This window comes from Homalodisca vitripennis, chromosome 6 (assembly GCF_021130785.1).
Source record: "Homalodisca vitripennis isolate AUS2020 chromosome 6, UT_GWSS_2.1, whole genome shotgun sequence".
NCBI lineage: Eukaryota > Metazoa > Arthropoda > Insecta > Hemiptera > Cicadellidae > Homalodisca > Homalodisca vitripennis.
Genome location: NC_060212.1, coordinates 89684448 through 89701223, shown reverse-complemented (window position 1 = coordinate 89701223; position 16776 = coordinate 89684448). Strand labels below are relative to the sequence as shown.

General features: G+C 34.4%; 1 long non-coding RNA gene across 1 annotated transcript; it reads right to left on the bottom strand.

Moving 5' to 3' along the window:
- Nucleotides 1-491: 491 nt before the first annotated feature.
- Nucleotides 492-13571, bottom strand: LOC124364545. Its single transcript, XR_006922626.1, has 4 exons — nt 13521-13571; nt 3957-4131; nt 761-2681; nt 492-655 (listed from the first exon to the last, which is right to left on the bottom strand). It is a non-coding gene; the product is annotated as an uncharacterized LOC124364545 (long non-coding RNA).
- Nucleotides 13572-16776: the final 3205 nt, after the last annotated feature.

Below are 16776 nucleotides of genomic sequence, written 5' to 3'. Positions count from 1 at the left end.
CGGGTGGGGTCAACCGATAAGACAGTGGAGAGATTGGAAGAACGCCAAAGTGACATTAAAATGGAGAACAGGTGTAGTCAAAAGACCAGCTAGCTACGTATCGCTTCGGGTGAGGTCAACCGATATGATAGTGGAGAGAGTAGGAGAACATCAACGTGCCATTAAAAAGGAGACCAGATGACGTCACTGACTTTTGTTGTCCATCTACTTTTCATTTCATTTCATTTATTGAGTCAACGGTAAACCATTTCGTACATATAAGGTAACAGATGGCATGCCATACATTAACAAATCCAAATAAATATCGCCAACACTTAATTGTAGATAATAGAAAACAATATTATCAAATATCCAAAGTTTAACATAATATAAATTCAAATTAATGCCTACATTAAAATAAATATCAAAATCGATTAATTATAAATAATATGAAAAATATTAAATAACAGCTGAAGTTTAATTTACAACCTATTAATAAATAACTAAAGATACCACCTAATAAATAATCATTTTAAATAACATCTAATAAATAATACATTTACCACCATCCAAATAAACAAAAAATTGTAACATATGGCATGCCAGACATTAACAAATCCAAATAAATATCGCCATCAATGTGAAATTAAAACTGGGAGCAGTGACGTCACAAGACCTCCTATCAACTTATCGCTACGGGTGAGGTCAACCGATATGATAATGGAGAGAGTAGAAGAACATCAATGTGAAATTAAAACAGAGAACAGTGACGTGACAGGACCAGCTCTTAGCGTATAAGATGGACGCGTAAGCTTCGGGTAGGGTCAACCGGTAAGGGTGTGGAGAGATTGAAAGAACGCCAAAGTGAAAATTAAAGCGGAGAAAGGTTTTTGTTGTCTATCTACTTTTGTCACGTCATTTTGATGTATCTAATACATAGTTACTAACAGTCAGCCGTTATTCATTCAGTAGCTCATGCTACTGTCTTCTATCATTATCCTATTTTGTCTTATTCTACCCATTTATTAGAGTCTGGTTTAGCAAACAGTTGTATAAACAAAATACATGTAGTTCTAAGTACTATACAGAATACAGAGTTACAGACTACCACCGAAATATATATAGTAAAACATTGTAATAAATGCACTAAGGACTAATTATTAAATATTTACTTTATATAACTTAATTTATTCTTGGAGGATGTGATTGTCTGGCCAACGAAATATTATCTGACGATAATATTGTATTTATCACTGACTGGTGTAATTTAGGGGATACTGCGGCTATCGCAAAATAAACTTATCAAAGTCAAGCGTGCCTACTCCTTTAATGGAAGACCACTGAGCGATATTGCTGGTACCTGTCACCCGCTTTACCAGCCATTGAAGGGCATTGTAAAACCATACAAAGGTTCTATAGTCCAGGATGGTTGATTTAACACTACTTTTAAGCCATTGGTCTCCAGGTTAAATTTAAGAAATAGCTTCAAAACAACAACTTCACCTATTAAAACAAAACATGTTTTAGCTTTACCCCTTTCCTGTCTAATCTAAGCTTCTTTCAACAACTTATTACAGGCTTATTATTTTGTACCTTAACTGTATTTAAAAATTAAAAACTAAGCAAAATACAACTTAAATCTAAAAATATTATATTTAACATTTACTAATTAATTTCAATATTAACTTTTAAGTTACTAAATTTAATAGTGTAGTAATTACGTACTTTGAATGATTCTTTTAAAAATTATTAGAATTATAAGAAATTATTAGAATTGCGCATTCATAACACCTCCCCCACAATTAAAACGGATAAAAAAATACACTAAAATAGTACCTACAAAAATAAATTTTGCCAAGTTTGTGAAAAATAATTTAGCAATAAGAGAAAAAATTTCAAACTCGTTGCTTAAAATACAACGTGATTAATACACGACAATATTTTTAATTTTGTTTCATTGTTCGAAAGACAACTGAGACTAACTAATTAATAAATCATTTTAAATAAAAGACGGTGGCTATATTTACAATTAATATGTGAAAAATTAAACATGTATAGAAATTTTACTCTAAAGTATATATTGTTTACATTAGTATTTAATTCATTCTATAATTAATTCTATATTCTCATAACCAGCAAGCGATATAATTTTTATTCATTTATTGGAAACTATAAGTTGTTTTATAGTATCTGAAAATCTAATATTTTCATTTTTACTGCCCCGTCAACAAGTAGTACAGCGTAGTAACATGCTTCGATTGCCCTGAGGACCATATATTGCAAGTAAAAGGATCAGCATTATAACCTAGCTAATAATGCACTGTCAATAAATGTATTGCTTCACTAGTGAGTAAGGTATAGCAGTGTATTGATAAGCCAAATGCTAGTGTTAAGACACAGATGCCACAGAGAGCGACTCGGCTGTTGAAAGTACATTAAGAAACTGGACTCTGACACAAACAGTGTATTTTATTTTGCTATGTTTATACTGGCCACAATACTTGTAAAAGTGGCCAGTTAATTCCAAGATCTTCATTCTTTCAATATTAACTTTGTTGTTTGTGGAAGGAATAAAATCATTTATTCATTCGTTGCTTTCAGTAGGTTAAGAAACGAGGGTATAATGGCAAGTATTCCCGTATACAATGAGAGATGCATGGCAGACTCTTCAACAGATGTGGCCACACCACATCCACCAGGGCCTGGAATCAGATATGATTACAGTCTTTTCACTTCTTTGAATTTCTATTCCCTTTTAAAGCTGCTAAATTATTAAGTAATTTGTTACTGATAATGGTATGAATGGATTTCCATTTTATAATTGAATCTGTACGCAATTATTTTAGAATAAAGAAAATAATAAACACGTTTTCCTAAAGAAGCAGATCAGCATTTGTAAAAGAAATATATCAACCCTTTAAAAGAGGGTTCAATTTTACACGTTAAAAATTGATTTGAATATGACATAACATAAAAGTACTTAAAGATTGTTACAGCCACTTGTGGGAAGTCTACACGTTAAGCTCGTCTCAATAGAAATAATAAGTTTTGCAACGGAGCTTTAGGTACACTCTCTTTGATTCGTGCAAGTGCTGATTTTCAATTTCTAAAATTTCTAGGACTAGTTAAAGACTAATAATTTTATTGATTGATAAGCTTTTTTCCAAAACATTTTACAAAATAAAAATGATTTATTACAGTGATCCTTGAATGATAACACAGTTTTAAAGTTTGATACTTATGTGCATGTATTGTTGATTAATTGTGAAGAATACAAAAATACAGTATAAGTTGTCCCAATCAGCGATATGAATAATAAAACTTAGTTACTAATGCTCATCTTTTTAAAAGTTATAACTAGGTTTGATATAAATAAAAAGGTAACTATACCCTAGTTACAGGTTATATTCCCCCTGACTGGCTAGATATTGCTTGACTTTGAAGTGAATATTGAATAAAGAGTAGTTGGAGTAGCTGATAATCCTTAGGTCTGGTTGTAATTTATAATTCTGAAGCCTTCAGAAAATACCTTTTCTTGGCACTATTTATTTTATACTAGATTGTCTAAAAAAAATTTACTGCTACAATTTCATAATTAGTGATAATTTTATATTTAAATAATATGCTCCGAGTTGTCTGCAATAAAATTAAAACCCGAAACGAGAAGCCCTTACAGTACTCTAATATAAAATGAGGTATAGCAAATTAGGAATATATCCTTATAGCCCAATAATCTATTTTTAACATATTTATTCCCTTACTCGGTATCAAAATTCAAACAAAGTGTTAACGATACAAAAACTTAAACTTATTTCAATGAAACAAATGCCCTTTCCGACAGTTCCAAAAATATACACTAACGGTACAAAAACTGTACACTAATATCTATTATTATTCAGATTAATACATACGTAGACTACATGTTCATTTTACAACATTTCAAACCACTAGCTTTAGGTCATGCTTTTTATTCCTACCGCTGCAAGTAACGATTGAAGATGATCTGGAATCTTCTTGCAAAACAACTTCTGTAGAAAGGTTACAATCATTGTATGTTCCAGGTACTACTGGCAGCGTCAGTTCGCTCACAGAACTGTTTAGGTCACTCTTCTCTGTGTAGTGCTTGATTCTGCTTATCTCGTTGTACTCCACCTGTAGAAGTATTACAGTTAAAAAAACGTATTATATGTTTGTCTAACAAGTAATACAAATATTGAATAAAATTTATATTTTGATTTTTTTTAAGAACGGTTTTTATGAAATTTGACAAAAATTAGCATAAACAGAAATTACACGATATGTTGCGAACCAATAAATATTTAATTTTCAAGCAGTAATTTTTGTAGTCTCTCTGTGAGGTTTTATACCCCTGCACATACAATAAGTGTTTTGTTAAATTTTCTTGGTAAACTGTTCTTCATTGTTGCCAATTTTTTGCGGATTCCCACTTTGAATAACTGATCAACGCCACATGTCATATACGAGTAATAGAGCAATAAAATACAACATTTGTAAAAAATGTTTTTTTTTACATTCACACATTAAAAGCCTATTTTCAATGAAATATATACAATGATGATGTTACTTAATAGGTGCTCAAATAGAGTGAAATTAAAAGTGTCTTTTTTAGTGTAAAACATTTGAACTACCAGATATATTTTATTAATCACAATCCATTCACTGGCTGAGTTTATATTTTGTAACTTACTAGTTTACCCCGTAATATTTTGGAAGAATAGCGATTATGAAATTCAGTTCCATCTCGTGAGTAGCTGAGATAATAAAATGTGTAAATGTGATAGGAATGTCAGAACTGTGAAGAAGTGATGAATATAGATGGCCCCCTTTCAGGGTATACTGACAACCTACCCGCCCCAGTCGATAAAGAATCCATAATGCTTTTGTAGTTTACAACGTACAACTAGGCCATATTTCACTGCAAGTCACAAGGGATAAGGCTTAATACGGGTATTCTGCCCGTTAATACGGGTTTCTATGATAATACAACGTTACTAAAAGTGCTTGTCAAAACTTTGAGTAGTTGCTTCTATCTGGAGATGCACATCCAGGACTTTACAATAAATGAGCATAATTTCTACACAATTCCGCCATATCGTGAAGCTTGATATCTAACCAATGCAATTACCGGCATACTGGGGAAGTGGGGAATGGGTAACACCGGTCAAACAGCATAAAACGTATGCTTGACAACGTCGTCGTTATTAGTAAGCAGGCAGGAGCTGTATATTAATCTTAATGGGAACGAATATTGCTAAAACTGCATAGCTAACAATCTGCGCAACAATGATTTAAATCCTTTTAATGCATAAAAATCTGTTGTTAGAGACACGTACAAACTAGTTGATCAAACTGAGACGACTTGACACCTAAGGCACAGTTGCTATGTCGTACTTTGCTACATGCATTTATGAACTTTCTAAGCGTTTTTGTTTGGGGTCAAATACTATCTGTCAACAAATGTTAAAAATTATTAGTACAATATTGGTATTGAAAATATGTCTTTTGAATCATAATATATTGTGTTTTTCAAAGTTTTATATTTGTAAAAAACGCAAAGTGGAAAATGTCACTCATTAATTTAGATTACGTCACAATTAATGTGAAACAAAGACAGTGAGAGACCTTTATGATTTTATTTCATTCAATAACACTTTTTTCAACATAGTTTTCAGGACAATTTCTTCTAACATCGGTGTATTTAGCATAGCAATACAAACGACAGACATACCAATGTTTTACACGTGATCGATATTTAAGTTATGGCATAGCCTTTGATTTTATTACTTACACAGGAGCTAATCATTCATGTGTATGGGATGTGGTAAGGCCCGAGGTATTAGTTCTGCTAGATCTGACATCCGACGCTATCACGGCTGTGCCACGACCACCGCTTGTGCATGCTCAGTCTCCTTTCTTTGACATACTCCAGCTTTCAAGAAAAACAACCACCCTCTGTGTTAATAGTTAATGAAGTGTAATACCGAATGACAGTAACGATTGCGTCCTTAATTTGTATTTCACCAACAGCAGTGCTGCACTTGGAAAGCGGCCTTCAGTGGCTTCAGAGACAGAGACGTCACCTAATCACTTGCTGTCACTTTGTTGTTCATATAGAAAAAGCTTCTTGAAAAATTTCAAAATCATAACTCAGTTCATTTTTGAGATATCGTGCTGAATGAAATTGTATCAGCCTCTTGAGTGACCTGCACCTCTATAAAACTAAGCCAATTCCGCCCTTATTGTATTGAGAAGGTGATTTTCACTTTTATCAGTCATGAGCATAAGTTAGCTTAATCTCCAAACACGTAACCACTCTTCAATCGAGAGAAATCAAGCTTCTTTCCCTGGACTAAAACGTAATCGGAATATAGATATTCCATACATTACCAACAACTGTGACGAATCGGACAGAACCGAAGGCGACTGTGACGTGATGCAAGGTTCCGAAATAAATTAACTTTTAAATCATTGCATAATTTCGTATATTGTACAAGTACTTTCTTATGATGGCTCAGGATTCCCAAGTGCCTTTTATCTTTTCTATAAAATCTGTGATTAAACTAATCTGCACAGAAGTAAAAATAATATATATTTCCAAGTAAATTATATACAATTACGGTTTATTCCTCCATCCACTATGCTAAATATCCCCTCCTTGCCGGAACTAATCTAGAATTAGGTGAATAGGATCTAAAATATCTGTGTAATTACTACTTTAAAGATGCATTGGTAAGAGTTCTAATTATTCTGTTACTATTCCTCTAAATTTAATATTACGATAATTTGCTGTATTCAAGAGTGGTCTTAAGGGTAATTATTATACTTCAGTCATTGAGGTGAATCGAGTTCTGGTTTAACAAAAAGTTTTACTAGGGGAATGAAAGAATTTTCACAAGTTGGGAAAAGATCTGTTAGATACATCCGATGACTATGTAAAAACTAAATTAATGCTTTAATAACTTATGATTGTTACTTTAAATAAATCTTTTCCCAATCATGCAATTTTGTCTACGCGTAAAAGGGCGCTCAATTAACAAGTGTGACTAGTCTGCTATGAGCAAATAAAAATGTACTATTCCATTACTTGAATAGTATTATTATCATCCGTCATAAAATATAGTTATATTTTGTACCATTCACCTATAAATATGGTGTTAAAACCTTCCATCAACAGCTATGTATATATTAACACGATAATAATGTATGTTAATAATAAAACTATGTTAGGAACAAACATATTAAATGGTGTGATGGCCAACGTGTAGTTACAGAACGCTACTTCCTGTATCAGCGATACAATTTGCCACCTGAAAAGAGCGCCATCTGATACAGTGGTGAAAAAGTTAATTTAGTAACACATATTGTATATATTTCCAGCGATATGAGCAGGCTGCATATTTTGTAAAAATAACATTATTGGGTGCTACACAAGGTATATGTTTTACAAATATTACTGGCCTCAAATTTAATAAATATTATGATTTATAAAGATCTAATATAAGCAGTATTTGTCAAGTTTAGTGGATCCAAAAATGTTTTCTGTTCATTTCGGGGAGGAAATGAACCTAGATTTAAAGGAACTCAACAATATTCAACACCATTTTTTTGCATTACAGAAGATGTCTAGAAAATTAAATAAATTTATATCATTACTCTCAGTTCATTTATTTTTCAAGCTAATATTTAATTAGAAGGTTTTACTTGAACGTGGAAATTAAGAAGAGAAATACATGTTAACTCTAATTTGTGCTAATATGTTTCAATTTAAAAAGGAATAAAAAGAAGTATATACATTTTTTATTACAGCAATTAATTAAAGCATTAAATTAACTTCATTTTTACTTACAAATCGCCTTTAGACTTTCAGTAAAGCAGTGACGTAAATAGGAACTTTATCCTTGTGGTTATAAATAAAATATGTTTTGCCATTGTGCAGGTACGTTACGTTGATAAGTGTTGCATTATCCAAGGTATACGAGCAGCCGATAGTAATATTATCTCCAACTCTTACTATAGGTGGCAGCACATTCACTTTAACAACACGAACGCAGAAGTATCGTACAACAGAAAATTATTATTGGTAGGTAAAAAATAACAAAACGCATTTGCGATCCATGGTTTTATTTCACGCTCTTCCCTTCCTGTTAACCCCCAAAAAATCTAATGATTCAGAAGTATAAGAGGTTAAAGCGATTGAGGGATTCAGAAACCTAAAGAGTTGAAACAATTAACATATTCAGACATATTAACATATAAAGAGTTGAAAAAATTTAGGGACTCAGAAGTTGGAATAATCTAATTAGTGCATGAAAAATATGCCAAAGTTCAGCACATCCATACAAAACGAAACTGCAATCATACAGTTTACGTTAAACGGCGACCAATCCTTTGTTTGAACGTTCAGAGGACATTTTGAGTTTATACAGACTTACTGTCAAATACCCTTACACAAAAGTGTTAAAATTCATTTTTTAGTTGTTAAAATTAGCAATATTGTCGTTTTGACTGTATTTTCAGTATTTCGATGTGAACGGTTCCATGTTTGTACAGGAATCTGTGAACACTAGAGTGCTTTATTTTTGCCTCTTCCTCCTCCCGGGATGAACCTTCCATTTGTATATCAACTGGATACAGAGTTCCAATTTTTAAACCGTTTACAACATCTACAATTTTGAGATACTTTTCTTGTACGGTCATTAACACATTTGGAATGGTGATTGTATAGGTTTTATCGCAAGGTATGGCCAAATTTCAATCAAATATATCCTAATAAGGTAAAAATTGATGAATTAGTGAAACAGTAGAATTTATTACGTATCTTCTAAATTCAAACTATCTCATCCAAATTTCCTTACATTCTATAAGGAATTTTCTTACACATGATTTGAGCTGAAATTACTTATTCCTTAGAAGGCAGAGCTAAAGTTGAAAACGAAATTGAACATAAGTTTGGAAGGTCCTTTTCAAATCCCGACAAATTGGTTTTATGGGTTAATCAGAATACCATATATTATTATAAATTAAAATGAAAATCATCAATATAAACAATGAATCATGTAACTGATCTGAGCTTCTTATTTTGCTCACGTATTTAATTACCTATGGCTAATCAAATTACATGCAATTCAAACAAGTTTTCAATAATCTTGTTAGATCTTATTTAAACAAAGAGGTCGAAAAAGTAAAATGTAAAATATACTCCCCTGATTTAGCCCTTTTTACATATATTTGTGAAAGTAGGCTTGCATTTCAAACCAAATCTTAAAAGAGTTGCTAAACGTAGCATACTAGGCCAATAAATAACTAAAGAATAAACAGGAAAAGGTGGTAGATTAATAGTGTGTCATGCAGGAAATTCAAAAGGATTTATTCCACAGTGCAAATGGGTTTTTAGATCTAAAACAACCGGTACAGACTATCATGCTGAAATGAATCATGCATCATTTAAGAGGTGGTTTTGTGAAGATCTTTTACTACGTTTGGAAGAACCTACAGTCATTGTTATGGACAATGCACCCTACCACTCTGCACACATTGACAAAGTTTCCTCATCTAACTGGAAGAAAAAAGATATACAAGACTGGCTAAATAGAAAAAAATATTGATTTTCTTGACAAGGAAACTAAAGCGGAATTACTTGTAAAAGTGATACCTTTAGACAACACAAAAAATACGAGCTTGACGATCTAGCGTTGTCATGGGGCCATGAAGTGGCGAGGTTGCCTCCTTATCACTGCCTGTACAACCCGATTTAACTTATCTGGGCACAAGTCAAGCGAGAAGTTGCTACAAGAAATAGTACTTTCAAATTAGCAGATGTTGAAAAACTCACTTCAGAAGCTATAGATAACGTCACTGCTGTCGATTGGGAAAATTGTGTGAGACACAGTGAGAATTTGCAGTCTGACGATTGGGTTAAAGAAATTGTTAGAGATGACATAATGGAACCATTTATTATAAACCTTAGAGACGACTCATCAGACAGTGAAAACAGCGACAGTGACTGTGACAAAGATTAAAGCAAGTAACTCGGAACCACCAAGTGATCGAATCAACCACGGACTGACATATAATAATTTCACTGTGATTATGTAATAATATGTACTAACAATGTCACTTGTTTATTAATAATTACTTAAAAATGTTTCTCTATCATTTATATTACTACACGTGTTTGAAATGTTTATATTTAAAATAATTTTGCTAAGGAAGGCAAAACAGATTGTTTTAAGCATGTTTATTTTTATTAAATTTAAAATATTTATTTAATTTTCACTATGGTTGCAATACATAGTACCTACTATAGTTGAGTAATGATAAAAAAAATAAAAAGTAAAGTATTGCTATTAAAACAAAAGTTGAGTAGAAATTGTGTGTATACGCACGGCGCACGCATCGCTCTGCGTGTTTGATTTCAATAATACTTAGGTTTGCATGCATTTCCCAGCGAAGTTAGTAAAGTGAGAAAAATTTGTGTAGAACAAAAAATGAAGTTTATACCTTTGTCTAAAACTTTGCTACAGGAAAAATGTTCCTAACCAAAAAAAGTAAAAAACTTCCTCGCTCGCTTACTTAAATGTTTAATACACCATGTTCATGAATTAAAATTGGTTTGTAGGTATTTAGTATTTCAAAATTACATTTTTGTATTTACATACAATTTTATAACGTAATCATCAGTGGTCTCTCCTGAAGCCAATAATATGTTTTTCATATATGTAACTTGTAAGATTTCATCAGAATCTCAGGAGTAAGCAAACAACATCAAGCTCTACAATGGATACAATTCATGGATTATTCTATTTCAAGATGTTTGCACAATCTGGCAACGGCGCAATTCCACCTACCCGCCTATTTACAATGGTATAAGATTTCTAAAACTATTAATCCTGTTCTAATGAAATGTAAGGTTAAATGGTAAAAAATAATATGTTCGAAGAAAGAAAAGCAGCATCAAAATGTGCAAGGACATCCAGGTACAAAACAAATAATGAAGTGGGAGTTGCGATGATTTATCAAGATCCCAGCGAAGGTCAAGTTCCGGTTTTTGCCTGTGGCTATTAGACGTTCTCCCGCTCGACGCCTGGTTATTTGGTATTTCCAACTTGTAAAACAGAATGAAGTATTTACATTAGTTGTGTAGCCTTCTATTTAATAAAAGGAAAAGTCTATTATTTGATACTTCTGTGTTTAATAACTGCGTACCCAGGTGGATCAAATCACATTTACAGGTAATACAATCACAATGTTCATGTACAAGTAACACAGCATAATGATTGAGAAATGTTCCCTGAATAGAGATTAGTTTACACAGGTTTCCTTGTAGTTTAACAAATGTGGAGTACCACTGTGAAGGTTAACCCGTTTAGAAATGAGACATTGAGTTAATATTACAAGGTTGCATGAAAAATTTCATGTCTATAGCTAATTTAATTCTTGAGATATCCCGTGGGGCCTACAGACAAATACACAATCATACCGCAATCATACTACAATTATACATAACTTACATGTTTACGTGCACCCGGCAGAAAATTGTCCGAGCCTACTAATTGATAAACTTTATGACGGTTAGCAAATTCCATGAATGAAATAAAATATAACTTTATTTTATGAGCTGGACTTCAATCCTTGTTTTAGCCCTTTCTTCCACTCAAACTCAACATAATTTGAAAAATACGAGACTAAACAATACTAAAAATATTTCCTTACAATTATAAAATATACTTATGATACGGAACAAATATAAAAGGACTTCAAAAAAATCTTTACAAACTGAAATAAGGTTTGTATTCCGAAAGATTCGGAAACTTATACTCAGACCAATAATACTACGCCTGAAAAAATATATTAAGAACGCACCAAATTAATATAATATGCGAATGTGGAGTTATTGTTTAATAAAGTATTATGGTTCATTTACTCGTTAAATTACTTTCAGTTTTTAAAATGCATGTAGATCCTTTATAGATCATTTAGTAACGAAATAATAAAAATCTCGTTTATTAGAAATAGACATAACAACATGCAGCAAAACATAACATATGTTTGCATGACTCATTGGCTGAACCTACTGTGTCACAGGACTTAGTTCGGGTTATTTTCTTTTCACACAAGCTTCCATGACTTGTTGGCTAGACCTATTCTGTCACAGGACTTAAGTTTCTTTTGATACACACTTCTATGACTCATTGGTTGGACCTATCCTGTTACAGGACTTGAGTTTGGGTAGGGTTATTTTAATTATTTTATAACTTGCCAAAACTGTTAAGGACGCCTCACACCAAACGTTCATCCATTCACTAGACATATGTTTTGCCTTGGACGTTCACGGGGTACTAACTCACACCGCAAACATACATCCGGCGGATGTACGGACGAATTAGTATGCGTCTCGTCTTTCAGTTGAGTTCTGACCTCCGTCAGTGAAACATTGAAATAATGGTATTTAGTGTACCTTGGTGTAATTATTTTAAGAGAAGTGTACCATGACAGTATTCAATATGTGCAAACTCATTAGGTGCACTTAAGTAATACAAAAATGTTTGGTGAATTCCACCATTTAATAGCTGATTTAGAGGGAGGCAAAGTAATGTTCAGATGGTATTTTAGATTAAGTAAAGAACAATTCGAAGAGGTTGTAACGTATATAGAGAATGATATAAAGAGAGAATAAACGAATTACAGGAAATTGAAACAAGCAGAGCAGTATGTTTGTGGTAGGAATTTTTAAAGAATTACGAATCAGCTATATCTGGAAAGTATTTGTAGTTAATATCAGCAAAAACACACCTATATACATTTATAAAATTCAAAATTTATATTTTGTATAAAAAAAAACAAGAAATGTAATATTATATGTTTTGTATTTTATTTATTATAACTTTTTTTCCTGTTCTATAAAAATATAAATTATTTTCTTTATGTTTCGAAACTGTTGCGAATAACAAAAAGTTTTATACAGAACATATTTGTATACTTAAATGTCACTATCTGAAAATAAAAATTGCTGCAGTGTTCATGTTCTAAACGTTGTAATTCCTTCAAGACTGATATATTCATTAGAAATTGGTGACAACTGATTAGTTAATATAAGAGTTCCGAGTTACAGGTTTTATATCGTTTTCACCAAGTTATTGTTATGGCTATTCAAGTAGATTTCAAAGGGATGGCAACACGAACTGGCTGATTTATGTTTAGGTATAAGGATATATACAAATTTAAAAAATATTTCTTTATTATACGTTTTAACTCACCTTTAATACTAAACAAGAAGAGCAACATCATAAGCTATATTTTCGTAAACATGTGTGCTTAAAATTCACTTTGCACAAGACCAATCTTGACCAATATTCAAAAACCAAATCACTCAATAAATGTAAATGAAATGGAGGGTCATTTTAAATAAGAATAAGATTAATAAAAGTATATTTAAACAGCAAGAAATTCAAACAACTAGTAAACACTATATAGACTTGTAACAAAATGTTACACAATAGATGTCCATGTAACTGACTTACCTCTATACGAGCAGTATGACCTCACTCACTGCCGGCTTTCAGCACACTGTGATTCCCAGTATTCCCACTATATTCTGCCCCCACTCTCCTTACTATGACCTTCCTCTTTGTCCCCTGTCCCCTGTACTGTGGCTGTGGGGGGTTGTTCCCCCACGTCTTTCTAAGCATCTGCCGGTTTGGCTTTTACTTAGTGTCTGCAAGGGTCAAAGCCCTAGTAGCTCTCGCTACTTGTCAGTATTTTGTAATGTTGCAGTGTAGTGTAGTAGTTGTTGTAGTCACCGATGTCTGTCAGTCTTCCATTGGAAGACGAAGTTGGGGGACCTCCTGGGCACTGAGCTGAAGTAGATGTTCCCACGGTGAAGATGCTGCGGTTTCTTCTAGTCTAGATGTTAGTCCGTCCACGAAGCTCCTGATGGTAGGGACGTTGGACGAAGCCCTGACCACGGTGTTCCTCACGAACCAGGGCGACCCAGTGGCCCGCCGGAGGCAGACGCTCTAGACTGCGAGCAGCTGTCACCGTGCGGACTTGCAGGTGAGATAGTACCATGCTGGGGCCGCGTATGTGAGCACTGGTCGTATTAGAGCCGTGTAGAGCAGGACTGGTCGGTAGCTTCGTGGAGTTGAGCAGGGGGCCGATGCTGCTGATGCCCTTCCTCGCTTGGCCGCAGGTCCTCTTGACTCAACCTCCATGTCTTCGCCAGCAGCGGTGTCCGTCCGTCGGTTTCTTCGGCGGGAGAGTCGGAACTGGAGCCGCTTGCCGCTTCCGCAGACCCGTGGCGGGACGGCCTGATGAGCCGGAGTTGGCCCCAGGGGTAGCTGGCTCCATGGCCTGGGCCACCGGGGTGGAAATCCCCGGAGTTGTAGAGTGGCCTTTAGAAAGGCCTTTTTGGGCCTCAGACCGGCGCAGGTTCCCCTGGCACTTGGTCGCTGCACCCTGGCAGCTTTCCGGGGTAGTCCGGACTTCACCCGGGCCCTGACAAGTCCCGGGTGGAATGTTTGTGCTGGCCTGAGCAGCAGTGCGGTGCTGGGATCCCGCGGCCCGGTCGGCTGACCGGGGTGGGCTCACCTGGCACATCGCGTAACAGGTCTCCGGTAAATACCGGACTTCACCCGGGCCCTGATCTCCCGTCCCGGGTGGAAAGGTGTTGCTGGGACGTCCAGCGGTAGGTTGGCCTTTTAAAAGGCCTTTTGGGCAGACAGCGCTGGGGTCCGCTTGGCAAGCCGCGCGGGTCCCCAGTAGTGTCGCCAGCGGCTCCGGTAAACCGGTTCCGCCAACTGGGACCGCCGAGGCAGATCCCTCTTCCGTCATCTTCATCCGTGGGCGATGTCGCTGTGGTAGATGTTCTCTCGTCCACGTCTCGGAGCAGAATGAGGATGAGTGGGGAGCTCCTCTTTGCCAAAGTCACGGCCGCTTCTCCAGTACTCTCTCTGGATAGCAACAGCATTATTACCAATGGAGCTCTAACCACTCCAACAGTCATCTACCACAGTAGAGTAGCCTTATCTATCAACACAACTCATATCAATATTTGCGGTTAGTGAAGTGCCGCACTACTACTTTAGGTACTTATATATCTTCACCTATTTATGTTTTAAAACACCATCTGTACACTATACAGGACATGTATATCAATACACTGGATATTAAAATGAATAAAAAACTAATTCAAACATACATGCTTTAAAAACTTACGGGTCAGGTGGGTTCAGTTTTTGCTGGAAAATGATGTTGAACAAACAGTATTGGAGCTACATTGCACACTTATTTTTCAGGTCTTGAGTTTTTTTACATTTTCTCTTTTACAAACTCATCTATCACATTTTTTATTATAAATATCTACACCACTCTAGTTGAATCTAATAAGCTATCAAATTTTTGATTATGCCTACTAATTATGGTTCAGAGCAATGCCATTGGTATCGATTTTCAAATGGGCGGCCAGTGCGGCCGATGTAAGAACTGAGTCGGCTAGCGCATCTGTTCTATACACATGTGGCCTGCCCGTATCCACAAAAACTTACCTACTTAAACTTGGGTCATTGTATTCAGGTTCTCTTGTCTTTCTCTCATTGTGGGTTCTTTAAATATTCTTCAAGCCTTTTTGTATTGTATGGCGAAACTTTAGAATAATATGTATCTTTTATAATCTAAACAAGTGTCGAGGAACTCCAAGAGCTGTTTTCAGGATTAAAGAAACAAGTTACAATTTGTGTATCATACAAGTTATAGTTATGCAGGGAATTATGTGAATAGTGGTAAGCTGTGACTTGAACCGTTTTAGGTGAATTGCTAAGTTTAACATCAATATATCAAGTTAATTTAAGTTAATATCAATAAAATGAGAACTTCTAGAATATAGTTAAATTAAACATAATCGATATTACTTTACTTATTCTCAGGATAAATAATTATATTTAGAAAAGTTATGTAATTGCTCCAGGTAGAAAGTATGAACTTTTATATGATTACACATCATAATTTTAAGCATGAAGAAACGTGTGTATTAATAATATGGAAGGAATGAATGAGATTTATTTTAACATTTGGTTTTGTAAATATTACTAAATGTAAAGAATACAATACATTTCCAATTTATTGGAAATATAAATTATTATTTTATAAATTGGAAATGTATTGTATTCTTTACATTTAGTAATATTTATAGGTTTTTCCAATTGCTCCAAGAGTCTGCAAATTTGGTTTTGTTTTGTGGCGTTCCTACAGCCGTTATGTGAATCTTGTAGTTTTAACGCGTACGAGAGTTCATAACGCCCTCTTTGCTGCTCGTATAGGTAACCTACGTGACGTGCACGTGTACGGGTTTATTACCACTCTAGGTCCAATAAAAAGGAATTTCCTGGTATTTATTGACTGTTAACTCATGTTTATTTGTGATTTATTTATTTATACAACCATGGTAATATCATGATATATAATGGTACGTTCCCATACATAAATACCAAATTTTTTAACAAAAATATTTTCACTGGGCACTAAACTCAAACACTATAAGGACTAAAGTATTTTATGCCACACACAAACACACTCACGCGCACACCCGATGTTTCGTCATAGTTTTCGAATCTTGGAGCACAGCCGCGATTTCGCATTGCATCCCATCTTTTAGGAGTTCTTCAGTCATTTCCCTAGGACAACACTTCTTGCGAATCTTCACTGGTGATTGGTAAGTACCAATATATTTGGTAACAGCATTTTTGCTGTGAAATTGATGAAAGCGATGTGTTATTATTTCCT